Here is a 17121-nt window from a genome sequence, read left to right on the forward strand (position 1 = left end):
GGTACCCACAAATCTTTCTCGTGGTGAAGACATGTCCCTTTGCCTCTCCCTCACCCCACACCTGAGGAAGCAACAGCACCAGCCATTTCATTAAATAAGGTGCCCCAGCCTGTAAATGGGAAAACAAACTAATGAAATTCCAGCATTGGTCAATGACAGCCCCGTTACTTCTTTGGAAATATAATAGTTAGCTCCGATACACTGAGATCTACAGGGGACAAAAAAACCCAACAAAGTTCTTTACAAAGAAGATTGGTATTGTTATTTCCATTTTACAGACAGGCAAACTGAGGCCCAAAGGGGTGAAGGACTTGCCCGAGGTCACCAAACCTGTCAGTGCTGATAATAGAATCCAGATCTCCCGAGTCCCAGTGCAGTGTTTTACGCACTAGGCCACACTGCCTCCTGATATCATTGCCTCCCCGGGGATGTGCATCAGGGCATTCTCTTGACCCTGCTAGTGGAATCCAGTGGTTTTATTGGTGAAGCAGATTTTTCTTTCTTGTTTATTTTTTACTCTGCAGGGAAATCTCCATCTCCCCTCTCTTTTAGCAGGAAAGCCCAGGCTTCCCTATTGGACTGGAGTCTCTCTTCTCCTGGCCGTTTGCATGCAGGCTCAGCACAGATGGCTTTTTCACAGTTGCAGGAGCGTCAACAGACAGCTCTGCTCACTCTGGAGGGTAATGTTGATTCATGCCCTACGTGTTCGGACTGGACTCCGGCAAATCACAGGTGCTCCATCAAGTCAAGCGATGGCTGCTCAATGTCCCATCCCGTCTGCTACCCTTCTTACAACAAGGTCACCTCTCTCCAGGCTCTGTATGCGTCTATCTAGCCGAAGCCTGGTTAGCTTGTGGGCTCAGACTTCGGTTCCATTCCCTGCTCCCTAACAGACTTCCTTGGTGACATCGGGCAAGTCACTTAGTCTCTTTGCCTCAGTTTCCCCACCTGTAAAATGGTGATGATAGCACTGTATTACCTTTCAGGGACAGACATCAATCCAAGGTACTGATATGGCCTGCACAGGGGTCACTCACCCAGCTCTGAAATGCTGCCACTCTGAGGCAGGATGTAACAGCTATTTGACAGTGCACAGAGATCATTCCCCAGCACCAAAATGCCACCACCTCTGGGGTGGAACCTGGCAGCTGTTTCACAGTGTTCAGACAACACTGTTAACTAGATCTTAATTCTTAGAGTGATAAATGATTCATTCCATTCAGGTGCTGTTGCTCTCTGTAAATTCAATGAAGCCATTATCCAACAGGCCCCTCTCCTGCTGCCCTCTGGTAAGGGACGTTTGAGAGAGATCTAGTTATAAAATACGAAGTTCTACACTGAATCCTACTTGCAGGCTATAAGACCTTTCAGAGTAACTTTTATCCTCCAAAGAGAGCCCAAGGCCTTCACAAACTAAGCGCAAATTTATGCCTTTAGTTTCTTCCAGGAAATCCAATTCATTTCCAAAGACAGTGTGGTCCAGTGACTAGGACACTAAATCACGACAGCTCGGTTCTGTTCCTGGCTCTGCCACTGACCTGCAGGTGTACGTACAGCCCGTTTGCATGCAGGGTCTTGATCCCAGCTGGGGCCTGTAGGGGCTACCGTAATCATAAAAGAAAAAGCCTTTGTATAACCAATGGCAGAATTTGGCTCTACCGTTGCTGACATGCAGCCAGCTCTGGGGTGGAAGGCTGCAGCCAGTTGGCACGGAGCACCAACATTGCGGGTTAGGAGAGATTTCTGCCAAGGATAATGAAGGCAAAACTCCACTCTTAGGAGAAACGCCCTGAAATACTTAATGCCCAAGTAGGGCAGACAGACAGGAGCTTGATTTTTAAAATGCTCATTCAGTGAGTGTCCAGCAAACTGCAAACAATTTGCCTGAAATAGATTTATTCCTCTGCCTTGCCAGGATTTGAACCTGTGTCTACTGGAAGGACAGAGTCTTTACTCACCAGCACAACCAAACCACACAGATTCTAAAGGAGCAACGCCTGATTTACCCACTGGAGTCAGTTCAGAATCAGGCCCCACTCAATCGAGCAGCTAAACTGACAGTGTAGTGCCCATTCTTAGCCCCTCACCCAGGATTTCCAAGCACTTAAACATGACCCCTTTGTGATTTGATTCGGTCCTTATCCCCGTCCTCTTTTTCCAGATGGGTAAACTGAGGCACGGAGGGTTCCACTCAAGGCCTGGAAGGAAGCGGGTTCTCATGGGGGAAAAGCTACTTAGTCTTTTCTGCAACTGAAGACATCCAGGTGGCCTCACGGAACGTACCGCCCTTGGGAACAGTCAGGCTGACGGATGTTGTTCCATTGCACTTCCCTGTCGGGCTCTCTGTGCCCATCGGTTGTCTCGTATGCTTGGGGCACATCTACATTGGAGCCGGCAGCTGTGATTCCCAGCTTGTGTGGCCGTACCCATGCTAGCTCTGCTTGCATATCCGCAGCAGGACGGGCGGCTGCTCAGACTAGCTGCCCCAAAGACAAAGACAAACCTGCCTGACCCAGTGACCCACTGGCCTGAGCCACCATAGAGACGTATGGACAGATACGTTTATCGGCGCCGGGAATTACATCTCCCAGCTCAAATGCAGATGGGCTCTTAGACTGGAAGCTCTTTGGGGCAGGGACCGTCTTTCTGTTCTGTGTCTGTACAGCACCGAGCGCCCTGGGGTCCTGGGCCAGGACTGGGACTCCCAGGCGAGACGGTTACAAGGATAACAAAGTGAACAGGATTTCATTCCCCACCCTGAGCCGCTGACGCCAGGTGCCCCTCGGAGTTGCCACCTGCTATTAAAGAAGCGGCGTTCAGGGGAAAAAAAACATCCCAGGTTCTCGATTGTCGCTAACTTTTCTGGCGCGAACTGCTGCCAAATGCTAGGCCGTGTAGCTGGAGCCGTGTGGGTCCCAGGATATTGGAGAGACGAGACGGGTGAGGTCATTTCTTTTATTGGACCAACTTCTGTTGGGGAGAGAGACCAGCTTCCCAGCCACTCGGCTCCATCCGGGCTCCCCCAACGCTCACAAAGACTCCGGGTAATTTACATTACAAAGCAGCCGCCCTCTGTCCTGCCCCTTTGTGCCTTCCGCCAAAGGCTGAAAATAACTCAGCCCAGGGTTCAAACTGCACCCCCCCCACACCCCCGCAAATAGGGACAGGGCAGGGCCGGTTTGGGCATTTCTGCTTGCAATCTGAAACGATGCACAAAGGTATCAACTAACATTCACGCCGCTAGACGGCAGGTAGCCGCGTGTCTATTGAAACCCGTGTGTGTGCAATGAGGGGGCGATCAGGATAAGGGGACTAGACGGGGGGGGGGACGGGACCCTGCATTTCTCCAAGCAGAAGCACTGCGCTTTGGGTTGCAACTCAGGGGCATCAGCAAGTTTTGGTGCATTGGATTAAAAATCTGTCCTGCTCCAATTTCCCCCTCTCTCCGTGGGATAGTCTGCTGGGTTTTGCCAGTTGCAAAGGGGAGGGGGGAATTTTGCCAGCACGGCGTTGAATTAGAAATACATGTGCCAAGCTGTGTGATTTCTTGGCACTCTTTTTTTTAAGGGGGGGAGAATAAAAGGAGGGGGGGGGAAGGTTTTGTGTGTGTGTCTCTGTGCATCGGAGAGCTCGTTTCAACCTGGGTCCTGCCTCGCCCGCTGTCTGAGCTCCCGGCGGTATGCGTTTTCGGTGCTCTCTTTTGGAATAACTGCAGTTCACCCCTGCATTGGCCCACTGCAAGATCCAGCCCAGCTCCGGAGGAGAAGTTCCCACTCTCCAGCCCCCTTCGCAAGATCAGCATCCACACGCCTGGCGTGAATTTCCACCCCTGCAGCCGGCTGCCTTCTCAGGAGAGGTTAGTGAACGACTTTGATTTCGCGGCTTCCTCCTTGCTGCGCTGGGATCCAGGCTGGGCTCTTCGGTTTCTTCTGGCTTCTTTTGGGGCTGGGTAGTGAATCCTTTCCCCGCATCGCGGAGCAGCAAGCTACTCCCAGGCGCGTTCCCCTGGGGCGACGGGGCTCCCCCTTGTTAATAAAGGACTCACACGTTGGCCCTTGGGTTTGTTTTTCCAAGTGCAAATAGATTTATTGAGAGGTTTCAGAGGAGCAGCCCTGTCAGTCTGTATCCGCAAAAAGAACAGGAGGACTTGTGGCCCCTTAGAGACGAACCCATTTATTTGAGCATAAGCATCGGATGCATCCGATGAAGTGAGCTGCAGCTTATGCTCAAATAAATGGGTTCGTCTCTAAGGGGCCACACGTCCTGCTGTTCTTTTTGCGAACAGATCTGTTGGTCAGTCTCTCTTTTTTTGGAGGACAGAAAGTCAGAGGAAAAGCTCAGCCTGGCACTGAGATCTCAGCCTCTTGCAGAGTGTGACAGGCAAAGCCATTTTCCAGTGCAAACAGTTTTTGGTTGGGGATGTGTGTGTGTGTTGTGGTTGATGCATGCAGACATGCAGTGAATATGCCATTTGCAACACTCAGCTCTGTGCAGCAGGCAGGGGATCAAGGGGGGGACGCTTGTCACTTCAGCCGGGGCCCCTCATGTGGCTACCTCGGGGATTTGTCCTTGGATCTGCGATGGTCCAGGGTTTCTCTCGCCGCACTGAACAATTGTATATGTGGGCGAGCAAGCCTTTTAATAGGTTGCCTCCTCCCTTGTGTTGCGTGTGCAAACTCTCTCGTCCTCTCACTCCGTCACGGCTCCAGCCCTGGAAACGCGTGGGGGACTTTTAATGGTTTTTATTTCCTTTTTTTTTTTTTAAAGTGGCATGTAAGAGAGAATTTACCACTGGCCCGGGTTCCATCCTGCATTAACAGCCCTGGAGCCTGGCACTTGCTGTTTGTACATAGAGGGCAGGGACAGTCTAGGCACTGGCAGGGCAAGCCTGTGCTAAACTTCTGCGAACGCACCTTGAGCTCTGCCCCGGCCAGACTGTCTTTAATGGAGCAGGTTGAATGTAACTCGCTCTGTGGGCTTTCTGCTGAGACTGCCAATAATTGGGGGTGGGGGTGGGGGGGATGTGCTAAGGTGGCTTTCCTGTAAGAAGGATGGGCTAGCGGCTCCTGCACGGGGCTGGGATCCAGGAGACCTGGGTTCTTGCTGTGTGTGACCTTGGACAATCCACTCCATCCACCTTGTGCCTCAGTTCCCGCCCATATAAAATGGGGCTGCCCTATTCCACAGGGGTGCGGTGAGGCTAAAGGCACCCATGCCTGAGAGGTGATCGCCTGCTGTGGTGAAGAGGGCAGCTCAGTGCCTGGAGAGCTTGCTTGGGATCAGCTCTCAGGTGCTGGGTTTGATGCAGAGGTTCTTCAGCCTGCCTTATGCAGCAGGTCAGGTGGAAGGAGCCTAGCGGCCTGGAAATCGACAGGACACTCTTTGCAGCCCCTCTGCTGCAGGAGCCTAGCGTGTTTCCTGGAGGAAGGCTTTGCAGGGAAATGCTGGGGGTGGGGACTTACTCAGGTTCATCTGTTTGCAAAACAAAACCCAGCCTTGCAGATTCCCTAGTGGGTCCCATGGAGAAGCATGGAAGGCCAGCCGTATCCAACCCCATGTACCTTGTCTGTTGCAATGACCCCCCCAGAAACTCCACCTGCTAGCTCAGGACTAACCTGCCCCCATGCAGGGCAAGGGCACGTTTACTGTCTGCGATACAACAAGCCGGAACCAGCCCGCAAATACGCCCCGTGCCCTGAGGGCCCCATCGCACAGCCCCTGTGGAGCTAACGGACCCGACCCCAGGGTGGATTTGATTTAAATCACTGGTCAGGGAGACTCGATTTAATCATGGATTTCTACATAAAAGAGCATTCTGGAATATGCTGCTCAAACAGTTTCACTTTTGTTTCTACTGCCTGTCCCTCCCTTCTCACATTTATCTCCAGACTCCTTCTCCTTGTCCAGATCTATTCCGCCCCCAACAATCTTCTATTCACTGAACTTTTTGAAACTTTGCACTTTTAGAGCGGGGTAAGGGATTGACTCTGTGTACACAAATTTGCAGAGGGACAATAGGGTTGGGGTCTGTTATTTCTCACCTCTCTATATTTATTTATTTAAAAACATTTTGGCTGTTAACAAGCGTGTTATCTCTGGAGACACAAATCCACAGGTTGAGAACCGCAAAACGAAGCATCTCTGATGGTAACTTCTAGACTGAGCACTGAGTCCCATTGGGTAGATAGAAAGATTAACCTAAATAATCTATACAGAAGCCCCTGGAACCTCATAAGACTGGGTCCCTAATCCATGAACTAACTATTGGAACTGCTTTACAAAACTTTTCTTAAACTTTACATGAATATATCATCTCATACGATAAATTCTAATTCTATAATCCCTATTTCATGAGGAGATATCTTTGAGCTACAATGTATCTATCTTTAGAGAGGGTTTTTCCTCAAAAATCCGATTTAAATAAAAAAAACCCGATTTTTTAATTTTTTTTTTTAAATAATTGATTTTTATCCACCCTGCCCAACTCTCAGCCCGTTGAAAACAATGGCAGCTTTGCCGAGGAGCACGGCAGAATCGGGCCTCTCTGCTCCAACGCCTCAGCATTAGGATGGAGTTCCTGACGGCACGTCTCCACTTAAACAGCTGCCCCGCTTCAATGTAGACGCTCACGCTACTGACGCCAATAAGCAGTTCTTCTATCAGGAGGCGACAGCCAGGGGGATAGAAGAATTCCTCCGTCCACCTAGCACTGTCTACACCAGGGGTGTATGCTGATGGACGTCCCCAGTGGAGACCAGCCCTCAATTTCCAGGCTGGGGAGGGAATTAAGACCCTTAATTGCACTTTTTTTTGTTTTGTTTCAGTTAATTGATGGCTATTTATCTTGCTGCAAAAGTTTCCACCCTAAACTGGCAGTTCAGAGGCACCGCAGAATACTTGCTGTTACTTTAGCATTATTATGAAAGGGCTGGAGGGTCCAACCTAGATCAGTGGCCCAGCGTGCAGACACACTGGCCCAAACCCTCAAGGGTATTTAGGCACCTAACTCCCACTGGAGTGAAGGGCCTAAATACATGAAGATCTGGGCTACAGTGCTTAAAGTGGGAGGAGTAATTTAAAGTGGAAGGAGGGGGTCAATCCCCCCCCAGTCAAAATCTAAACACTGAGCTGGGTTGCGCAATTTAAACTCTTTCTAAAGCTGCCACTCCCAGTTTAGGATTGAATCCCTCATTTTGTTCAGACCACTTTAAGCACAGCAACCCCACAGTAAGAGACAGCCCCGGTCCTGCAGCGCTGACAGTCTAAATAGGTGAAGGGAAACTGAGGCACACAGAGACTTGACTTGCCCCAGGTCAGCTGCCAAGCCGGGACTAGGACCCAGGTGTCCCAACTCCTTTCCCAATGACCTAGCCACAAACCACCACTGCCAGGCCTGCTGCAAGGAGATGTTGTTAAGATGGAGGAAACTCAGCCCTTCAGAGGGGGGGCCACAAGGGAGAGCCAGTTTGGAGCAGAACTTTCCCCACAGTGTTGGGTGGTCCTGGGATCTGGGTTCTGGGTCCTTGTACCGTGCCTGTCACAGTAGTATCTGAGCACCTTCCACCATGAAGTGACAGCGATCCCATGGGGTTGGTTTCTCCCAGCCACCTGCCTAGGGGGTTTAGAAGCTTGCAGAGTCAGCACAACCCTAGATCTTTGATCCTCCACAACACCTCCCCCTGTAAGGACAAGGGGGAAAGGCAGTTTTCAAGCCAAGATCTGAACAGAGGTGGCAAGGCTGAGAAATAGAGGACACCGGGATGCAGTGGAGAAGGCTCTTGCACCTACAATGTGCAAGGGGAGGAGGTGGCTGGGGCCAGGCAATGGGCACGAAATACACTGGTGGTTTTAAGGGAAGCTAGACAACGGGGCTGCTTTTGAAAGCTCTGTGCTCAGACGCTGGTTTTGGCCAGTTTCCTCCTCCATCTCAATTCTCCAGCGCTTTGAAACCTGCCAAGAAACCCCAAGCAAAAAATCTGAACCGGTCATTTCCCCTTATTGCTGTCAGAGGGCTCCCTGAATCTTTATGCCAAGCAGCAGGAAGGGCGGGAAACACTTATCTTGCTTGCCGCGCTACTCAGACTAGATGTTTATTTATGGCTGTTTCGTTCTTCAGAAGCGCTCGGGAGGTTTACAAGTGACTTCACCTTGCTGTCCGCCTCTTAGTGGAATCATGAAGGCAGGTGGCATGGGCTAAACGTTGCCTCCCAGGACTGGGAGGCAGGATGCCAGGTTTCTCTTTCCACTGAACGTGGTCCAGTGGTTAGACTGGGGCAGGCTGGCCATCAGGACTCCTGGGTTCTATTCCTAGGGAACATGATCTAGGGGGTTAGAACAGGAGGAACTGACAGTCAGGACTCCTAGGTGCTCTTCCCAGCTCTGGGAGGAGAATGTTGTCTAGTGGTTAGAGCAGACTGGGAGTCAGGATTCTATCCTACCTCTGCCACTGTGTGAGCATGGGCAACTCACTCCGCCCCATCCCCCCAAAACCACTCTGTGCCTCAGTTTCCACCGCCGTCAAATGAGAATTTGTAAAGTGCTTTGAGATGAGTAAAAGCAAGAAGAGAGGAGTATAGTTTAAATGCTCTCCTGAACTGCTTGGTTGATACCAAGTACCACACACTGCAGGGGGTAAGCTGCACTTTTTCGTTCCCAAAAGAGACAGACAGGGGAAGCATATTAATATGTTTTTAAACATGAGCCCAGATATCTGGCCAAATTCCAGTCTGGGTAATTATGTTCTGCCTGCTTAAATGTTGCCAGGGGCTTTAATGGGATGTGGTTTCCTTCTTCACTTCCTACCTTAAACGGTTTAGTTGGTGCTGTTATATGAGGCCACAGTGACCCATCCCAGAAGTGGCTGCATTTCAGCAATCTTGCATATCGCTCTCCTCAGCACCCAGATGCTTGTGAGACCCAACAGCGATGACCGTTGTGACCTCAAGCTTTCTGTGTTGCTGCTGGTCTGATGCAGTCCCTGCTTTTATCCCAGCATGCCCCGAGCCGCCTCCTCCTGAAAACATATATGAGAAGAGCTCTGCCCTGCACCATGTGCTCCCTCGTCTGATGGAGTTAATACAACAAACTCCTGTTGCACTCTGCCAAAGGTTAGCACAGGGGTCCTGGACTCCTGGGTTCTATTCCTGGTCTGGTCACTCTGTGACCACGGGTGAGTCACAGTCCCTTCCTGTGCCTCAGTTTCCTCATCTGCAAAATGGAGCTAATACTCCTTCAACTCCCTGGGATGCTGTGGGGATGTCCTCGCAAGTCCTTGGAAGATGCTAAGTGCATATTAATGGACTGATCTGGGAGATTGTTTTAGTAGTCATTTCCCCCTGGCAGGAAGAAGACCCATTTCTGCTGTGAGTGGGTAGTGCTCCGGGGCTCTTGGATAGGGAAACCAGGGCTAGTGGGTTTTTCAAAATGCACCAAGCTCTTGAACTAAAGCAGGGATCTCAAACTCAAATCACCATGAGGGCCACATAAGGACTAGTACATCGGCCTGAGGGCTGCATTACTGAAACCTTTTCATACAAAGATACAAAAGCCCACGCCCCCGGCCCCGCCCCCACTCCACCCTTTCCATGAGGCCCTGCCCCTGCCCCCCCTCTTCCCCACCCCCATTCTAACCCCTTCCCCAAAATCCCCTCCCCAAATCCACCACCTCCCTGCCCCTATTCCAACCCCTTCCCCAAATCCCTACCCCGGCCCCGCCTCTTCTCCGCCTCCTCCCCTGAGCACGCCATGTCCCCACTCCTCCCCTCTCCCTCCTGGAAAGTCCTAAGCGCTGCCAAACAGTTGTTTGGCGGTGGGAAGCGCTGGGAGGTAGGCAGAGGAGCGGGGACGTGGTGCTTTGGCGAGGGGGAAGTGGGGTGGGAGGGGAGCTTGGCTGTCGGTGGAGTCGGCGCCTATGGCAGGCCGCAGGAAATAACTGCATGTTTGAGACCCCTGAACTAAAGGATCAATGCAGAAAGAAAAAGAAAAGAAAAATCGCTCAAAGATTTCTGGAACGAGGTCTAACACACTGGCTGGGGCGGTAGAAGCCTGGCATAGCAGGGAACCTGTACAGTAATAATCATCATCCCTTGCTCTTCTAGAGCATTTCTCATTAATAGATGTCAAAGCACTTTACAAAGGAGGTCTGTATCATATCATTATCCCCACAGACAGGGAAACTGAGGCACAGGGCGATGACATAACTCGCTCGAGGTCACCCAGTAGGCCAGTGGCAGAGCCAGGATTAGAACCCAGGTCTCCTGCTGTACCCACTAGGCAAGATGATATAAGAGAGCAGGATCTTACCCTCTGTGTACAGTACACCTGAGTATATGTCTGTATACGTCGTGTGTGTGTGTATCTCTGTGTCCATATGTATCTATGTGTACACTTGTATGTCCGTCGGTATATACACGTGTGTGTATGTGCTTGGTCGTGTGTTTATATGCGTATGTAAGTATTTGTACGCGTGTGTGCATACTTAAATATGTGGGTGTGTGGATATAGCTGAACAGGGTATTTGTGGGGCCGTGCTCGTGTTTGTACAGGACTGTGTGTGTCAGCGTGTACATGTGTGTGAGGGGGATCTTCCCACACTGCTGTTAGAAGCCACCTTCCTGCAGATTGCGTTCTGACCTCCCCACCTTCGTTGGCTCTTGGCACAGCCCTCTGAAGGGCAGAGAGTCTGCGTGGCACCCAGCCCCGAGGCCCCAGCCGCGCTGACTCAGCACGGTGAGATCCAGGTGAGGGGGAAGGCGAGCCCAGGATGCTGACAGCAGCCTGCCCTCTCTAGCAAATGGCCCCTTTCCAGGCCGGAGATCTCACAAATTCCCTGGAAATCTGGACTCTATTAGGATCTGCAATACGATAGCACTCAGGGGCCCCCAACTCAGACCGGGACTCCCTTGTACCAGGAGCTGTACATGAGCACAAGACAGCTGTGTAGGTCCCTGAATACAGATTAGGTGGAACTGTAGCCTAAGCAACGTGCTCCAGATCACAGAGAGCCCAGGGACAGAATCCAGGGGGCTGATCCTCGGTTACACACAAGACCCCTTTGTGTTGCTTTGGCAAGGGGACAAAGTGCCATCCTAAGAACCCCTCTTGTGCAAGGGGCCTCCATGGCCAGTGGGGAGCTGGCCTACAAGCCCTGCTCCCCGTGGCCTATAGAGGGAGTGGACTGACAACTTGGCCAGAGCACAATGACTATTCTCTGCTTCCTGGGGGGCAAGGCAAGTAAAGTGCAAGTTACAGCAGCCTCTGGGCTGCTCTAGCTGACACCAGGGTCCAGACAGAGCCCTGCAGAGCTCCAGCATACAGGGACATAAGCCACCTTTATGCCCCATCCTTCTTCTCTGAACAGACTAACTGACAATGAGACCACTGCTCTCCAACTGGGAGGTAGCATGGTCTAGTGGGAGGATCATGGGACTGAAAGTCAGGAGACCTGGGTCTGTTCTCAGCTCTGCCCCGACTTGGTACATGACCCTGGGCAAGTTCGTTCCCTTCTATCTGCCTCAGTATCCCTCCCACCCTATGTCTATGTAGGCAGCAAGCTCTTTGGGCCTGGAACCAGCTCTATATATGTACAGCGCCTAGCACCTAGCTATTACAGTAGTAACATTGCCTGGGTGCTAACCACTGGACCACCACTACCTGCCTGACTCCATTTCAGAGTAGAAAACTCATCTCAGTGCGCTCAGCCGAGCAGCTGCTCCCTGCACCATCCTTCGATTTATTCCTTTTCCACAAACTCCCCACTGGCTCCAGCTCATTGTGCCCGAACTATCAGCCCTGCTCTGCTCCATTGTTCTCACAGACCCTGGGCAGAGCAGCCCGTTCCTCGAGCAAGGAGCCCAACTCCGTGGGCATGACCGGGGGACGGACATGGGGTGGGGGAAGGGGCTCTTGAAGGCCACGTGCCTTTGTGAGCACGACGTCTTGCCATGGCCAAGCCATTTGCTGTCTCTGCAGATCTGGATCTCAGCTGCATCCCCCGCTATCTCAACCGGAGCGGCAGCTGCTGGCCTTCAAAGCGTGGGCCCTGAGCCAGCCGGATCGGAGCCGTTAGCCCTGGGAGCGTCATTCTCATCTGCTGAATGCAATTAGAGGGGAAGGAAGAAATATGTGTGGGGCCGGGGGTGGGGTGGGGGCTTGTGACACCCGCTTCCCACCTCCCCACCCCCTTGCCCAGTCTGGAACAGATTGCTCCATTCTCCTTCCCTGGGGGGTAACCCACCAGGCCCTAAGTCACTGACTCCAGAAGAAACCCTCCCCTCTTCCCGTTTCCACTGTTAGGCTGCTGCCAAGTTTTTCTTGCCAACACGACGGCTCCCGAGTGCGTCCATCACAATGCGCCCCCTTTTCTGCATCTCCAGCAGGGGATGCCCCCCCCTGCCCCCACCCCCATCCCCTTCCCACTGCACCGACAGCAGACCCAGCTCTGCTTCAAGAGAAGAACTGAGGAGTCCTCGCTGCACTGGGGGAGAGACAGTATGTCTGAGTGGCTAGCGCACAAGACAGGGACACAGAAGACCTGGGTTCTCTCACTAGCTCTTCCTGCTCCTATTCTGTGCCTCAGTTTCCCCCTTTGTCAGATGGCGAGAATGAAACTGACCTCCTTTGGCAAGTATGTTGAGGCTGTGCCTGAAAAGCACTCGCTAAGAACCAGGTGTTATTATTGTTCGGTGGGCCACAGAGAACGGACCCAGCCCCCAGCTGACAGGGCGCCTTTGTGGTCCCTCCTTCATGGTAGGAACGGAACGCATCTTCCCCTACCGGCGTCAGTACGTCTATGCTGCAGCTGGATCCGAGCCTCCCACCCCAGGGGATGAGCGCGTGGGCCTGAGCGCACCCCGAGCCTCTGCCGGTGATGCGACGTGCACATGGTTCTTCCCAGCGTGTGCCCTGCTAACAACCGTCCGTCTACCCGGCCCAGGCGGCTTGCTGCCAGCCGTCAAGGGGAGCGGGTGGAAAATCCTCCAGCTGGACCAGGCGCCGCTGGAAAAGGCTCTTTCTTCTAAATTGACGCTTTCCGGGGGAAACAGGCTGATTGCGACAATTCCCCCCCCCCCAAACAAAATTTAAATACGAAAGCGTCTTGATGAGGCCGGAAGGGAACGTTTTGATTGTTCCTGTCGAGAGGACTTGGTTTTAAAAACGGGACTTTACTGTCTATTCTGGTGAGAGGCGCTAGGCCAGGGAGTTGGCCCTTGCCAGCCCAGGGGGGTGGCTTCGTATAAAAAAAGAGCCCCCCCACTTTGCCTGGGGCAGTTGGAGTTTTAAGGCGGAAGGTAGAGAGAAGGGGGGAGACGTGCTTGGAAAATACCATGGGAGCTCTCAGTGGGCTGCGTGGAAATTACGGGCTGGCTGTTGCAAAGCAGAGAGGTGCTTTTCCTTTGCAAGAGCATTCTGAGCCGCTGTCCTTGGAAAGCATGTTGGTGCAAGGGTATGCACGTGGGACTGCATGCGTGTGGGTGCGTGTGAGCATTGGTGGTGTGCAGGAAAGCAGTTGCATGTGTTTATATGAGGGGAAAAGTACGGGGGAGATTAGCCATGTGCCAGGGCGTGCAGGGAGCCTGCCAGTGTGCGAGCCTGGGGAGTGTGTGCGTGTGCATGGTTTTGCACATGCACATGCGTATGGGGGGGGCCTGTGCATGCTGGTGCAGATGTGTGCAAAAGCAGGCGTGCCTGGCAATGCACATCAAAAGCGGGACTTTACAGGAAGGATTTCTTCTCTTCCCTTGTTTCTGGGAAAGATGCCAGGGCCCAGGATGTGCTGCGGCTGACTCATCCTGCAGCCGAGTCCCCGAAAAGCCACCTCTCTGTGTGTCTCCTTTGCCTCCTGCTGGCTGACAGTGCACCTTGTGATGGGGGATGATGAATCATCACATGAGGGGGGGGGGGGGGTTGAGAAGGCCTTGAATGGGGATCAGAGCAGGTGACCTTCCAACAAGGAGACAAGCTGCTGGGACAGGGGAGCCGGCAGGGGGGGCGGGCTGAGCAAATGAGGGTCTCAGAGGAGACGGCAAAGCTGAGGACAGGCCAAGCAGCCGCCAGACTTCTCTGCTTCTGGCCAGGGGACCTGGCATTTCATCACGGCCTCGGCGACCAGCGTCGTGTGTGTGTCTTGGGAACGGGACGCAGCTGCTCCAGCCAGCTCCCTCAAACTTCCCCACCCTGCTGCTAATACAGCCAGCCCGGAGCACTGCTCCTGGCTCTGGGGTTCCCAGGAGCCCCACCATCACCGCCTGGGGATGGGAGAGGTGGGCCCCCAAGGCTGAAACTCTGGATCCAGTCCTCCAGTGCCAGGGGGGTGCACAAGCATCCATGTAGGATATGTATTGGGTCTCCCATTCCCCTAGTGTCCCAGCACCTCAAAAGCTTACTGTTACAATCACAGACTCACAGCATTAGAAGGGACCGCAAGGGTCATCTAGGCCAGTGGCTCTCACCCAGGGGCCCAGGGCCCCCTGTGGGGCCACGAGCAGGTTTCAGGAGGCCGCCAAGCATGGCCGGTGTTAGACTCATTGCGGCTCAGGGCAGAAAGCCGAAGTCCCACCGCATGGGGTTGAAGCCCGGGGCCATGAGCCCCGCCACCCGGGGCTGAAGCCGAAGCCTGAGGAATGTAGCTTCGCAGTTCCCCTGTGGCGTGGGGCCCTGGACAATTGCCCTGCTTCCTCCCCCCACCCACCCAATGCCGTCCCTGGCTTTTATATGCAGAAAACCAGGTGTGGCACTGCGGGGCCGTGGAGTTTTTATAGCATGTAGGGTGGGGGCCGGGGCCTGTGAAAGGAAACGGCTGCGAGCCCCTGATCTGGTCTAGCCCCCTGCCACGATGCAGGATTCGTTGCGTCTAACTAGAGTCTCACAACAGGCCCTGGGAGGCAGGGGAAGAGAGGGACTGAGCCCCAACCAGATTAAATGTACTGCTTGGGGAGAAGGTGGCGTTGCTTTACATCAGTGGTTCTCAACCTGTTTCTCATCGGGGGCCGCGTATGCGGCTCGCAGTGTGTTACATGGGCCGCAGGTTGAGAACCACAGCGTCCCCCCTTAAAACGGCCCACAGTCCCCTATGCCCAGCGCCCCCGCCCAGAGCGGGGCCAGGAGCGGAGCCAGGTGCAGAGAAGGGGGGCCAGGAGCGGAGCCCCACTTAAAACCTGGGGCTGCTGCAGCAAACCCCTGGTTCCCTGCACCCCCTCGCTGCCCAGAGCGCCCCCTGCAAACCTATCCACAGACCCACTCCCCCGCCCCCTGCTGGCAGGAGCGCTGGTGCAGGCTGCAAGACGCTGTCTCCCCCTCAGCCAGCCCCGCCCCCTGCCAGACCAGAGCCGCAAATTTTGAATTCTTTTTTTTTAGGCACACCGCTGGGCCGCGGGTTGAGAGCCGCTGCTTTAAATAGTTCCCGAGCCCTCTAGTGGTGCTCCTGGTGGCACGCGGTTTGCCAGGCGGCCACACCGCTCTGGGATTTGCCATGGGGAGGATGGCCTAGGGTTGCCGACAGCCCCTCATTACAAGAGTTGCCCCCCCCCATCTCTGTAAAACAAGATCGGGAATTGCTGACTGCTACCAAAAGCAGCAAGAAATGCCCCTGGTAAATGCAGAGGAGTGCTGCTTAGTATTATTCTTAACCAGAATATCAGGAAGAGGGGTAGGGCGGGGGTGCTAGGAAAACAGTCCCTTATTTTTGAAATACAATGCTGGCAACCGTAGATAACCTGCCCATGTGGAGAGCCGCCTGGCCAACGCTAAATGTCCAAGAAGCAGGAGCCAGGCCTCCGAAACCAGGAGGTTTTAGGCATTTAAAAAAAAAATCCTTATGATTTTGAAGCTGATTTGGGGATGTCTTTTGTTTGCTTTCTGGGCCGTTGGGCGCTCGGGGCTCACACGTTTCAAGGTTCTCTTTGCAAAGATGACCCCTAGACTCTTATTACAAAACACCCAGCTGAGATTCTCCCATCGTCACGTTCTGCCAGGAGCTGGGGCTTTACGGAAAACACTGATTCTAGCAAGACTCAGAATGGGCGACGCCAACGAGAAGCAAAAGACGCAACACTAACTTGGCCCAGGGCGTTGCGATGGGGAAGGGGCCAAATCTCTTGTGGTCCTGACGTGAGGGTGGTGGGGGGGTTTGAACCTGCTTTCTCGGGTTGAAGCAGTCTTGAGAGCAAATCACTCAAGCTGCGATGGCGCCCTGGGAACGGAAAAAAAAGAAATCATCCAACAAAGGCTTTCTCGTTTCAAAGGCTAAAGGCAAACCAGCCCTGGTGGGACTGGCCTGATCCCACGAGCTACCGGCTGCTGGGGTTGAATCCCAGCCCTGGCTTCAGAGCGATGGGCTTTGTATTTTTTATTCCCTCTCTCTCCAGAGCTGTGATCTTGAATTCCAATTCATCCGGAGAGAACAACAAAAGCCCCAACTTGGCTCTAGCATGGCTAAGTTTGGAAAGGAACAGGAAAGCTGGGGAGGGGTGCGTGGTGTTCAGAGATCTCTCCGTGCTCACAAGAAATCTGGTTTATTCTCTGTCTGCATCCAACTGACTCTGCGTAACAAGAGCCGCACAGTGTATGGTCCAGTCTCCGTCTGGGAAACCCAACCCTTAAAGACAGTCTCCAGCCATCATCCGTTTGTGTGTGCATACGATGAAATCAACATCTACCGGCATTTGCCTATAAAAATCGAACCCTTCCAACCTAATTCAAATCATAAAACCGCATTGAACTACAGCCATCTGCCCTTGTTCCACCAAACAGCCTGTGAGGTAGGGTAGTGCTGTTATTCCCGTTGTACAGCGTGCCTCAGTTTCCTCGGGGAGACTAAGTAACCTACCCAAGGTCACGGAAAGAGTCCATGGCACAGCAGGGAATGGAATCCAAGGCTCCCAGGCTAGCGCCCTAACCGCTGCACCAGACTCCCTCTCCCTGCTGGCTGCAGAGAGAGATGCAGCGAGACGGACACTGGCGGTCAGCAGAGAGGGGAAAATCACATGGCAGAGTCAGCGTCAGCCCTTGGAAAACTTCTTAGAGATTAATTCATTGGGAGCAGTGGGGGAGATGGGGAAGTCTCTTTGTGCCAAGCAGCACTGAGAAACGGCCAGGGATATAATAAGCTCTTTGGTCAGCGCT

General features: G+C 53.2%; 1 protein-coding gene across 1 annotated transcript in view; it reads left to right on the forward strand.

Moving 5' to 3' along the window:
* The first annotated feature begins 3636 nt into the window (after nucleotides 1-3636).
* Nucleotides 3637-17121, forward strand: part of BCAN (brevican) — a 50724-nt gene continuing 37239 nt past the window's right edge. The window contains exon 1 of the mRNA XM_084613922.1: nucleotides 3637-3856. The gene's annotated coding sequence lies outside the window, so the exon portion shown is untranslated. The remainder of the gene's footprint in view (nucleotides 3857-17121) is intronic.

This window comes from Lepidochelys olivacea, assembly GCF_965140295.1.
Source record: "Lepidochelys olivacea isolate rLepOli2 genome assembly, chromosome: 24".
Classification (NCBI taxonomy): domain Eukaryota; kingdom Metazoa; phylum Chordata; order Testudines; family Cheloniidae; genus Lepidochelys; species Lepidochelys olivacea.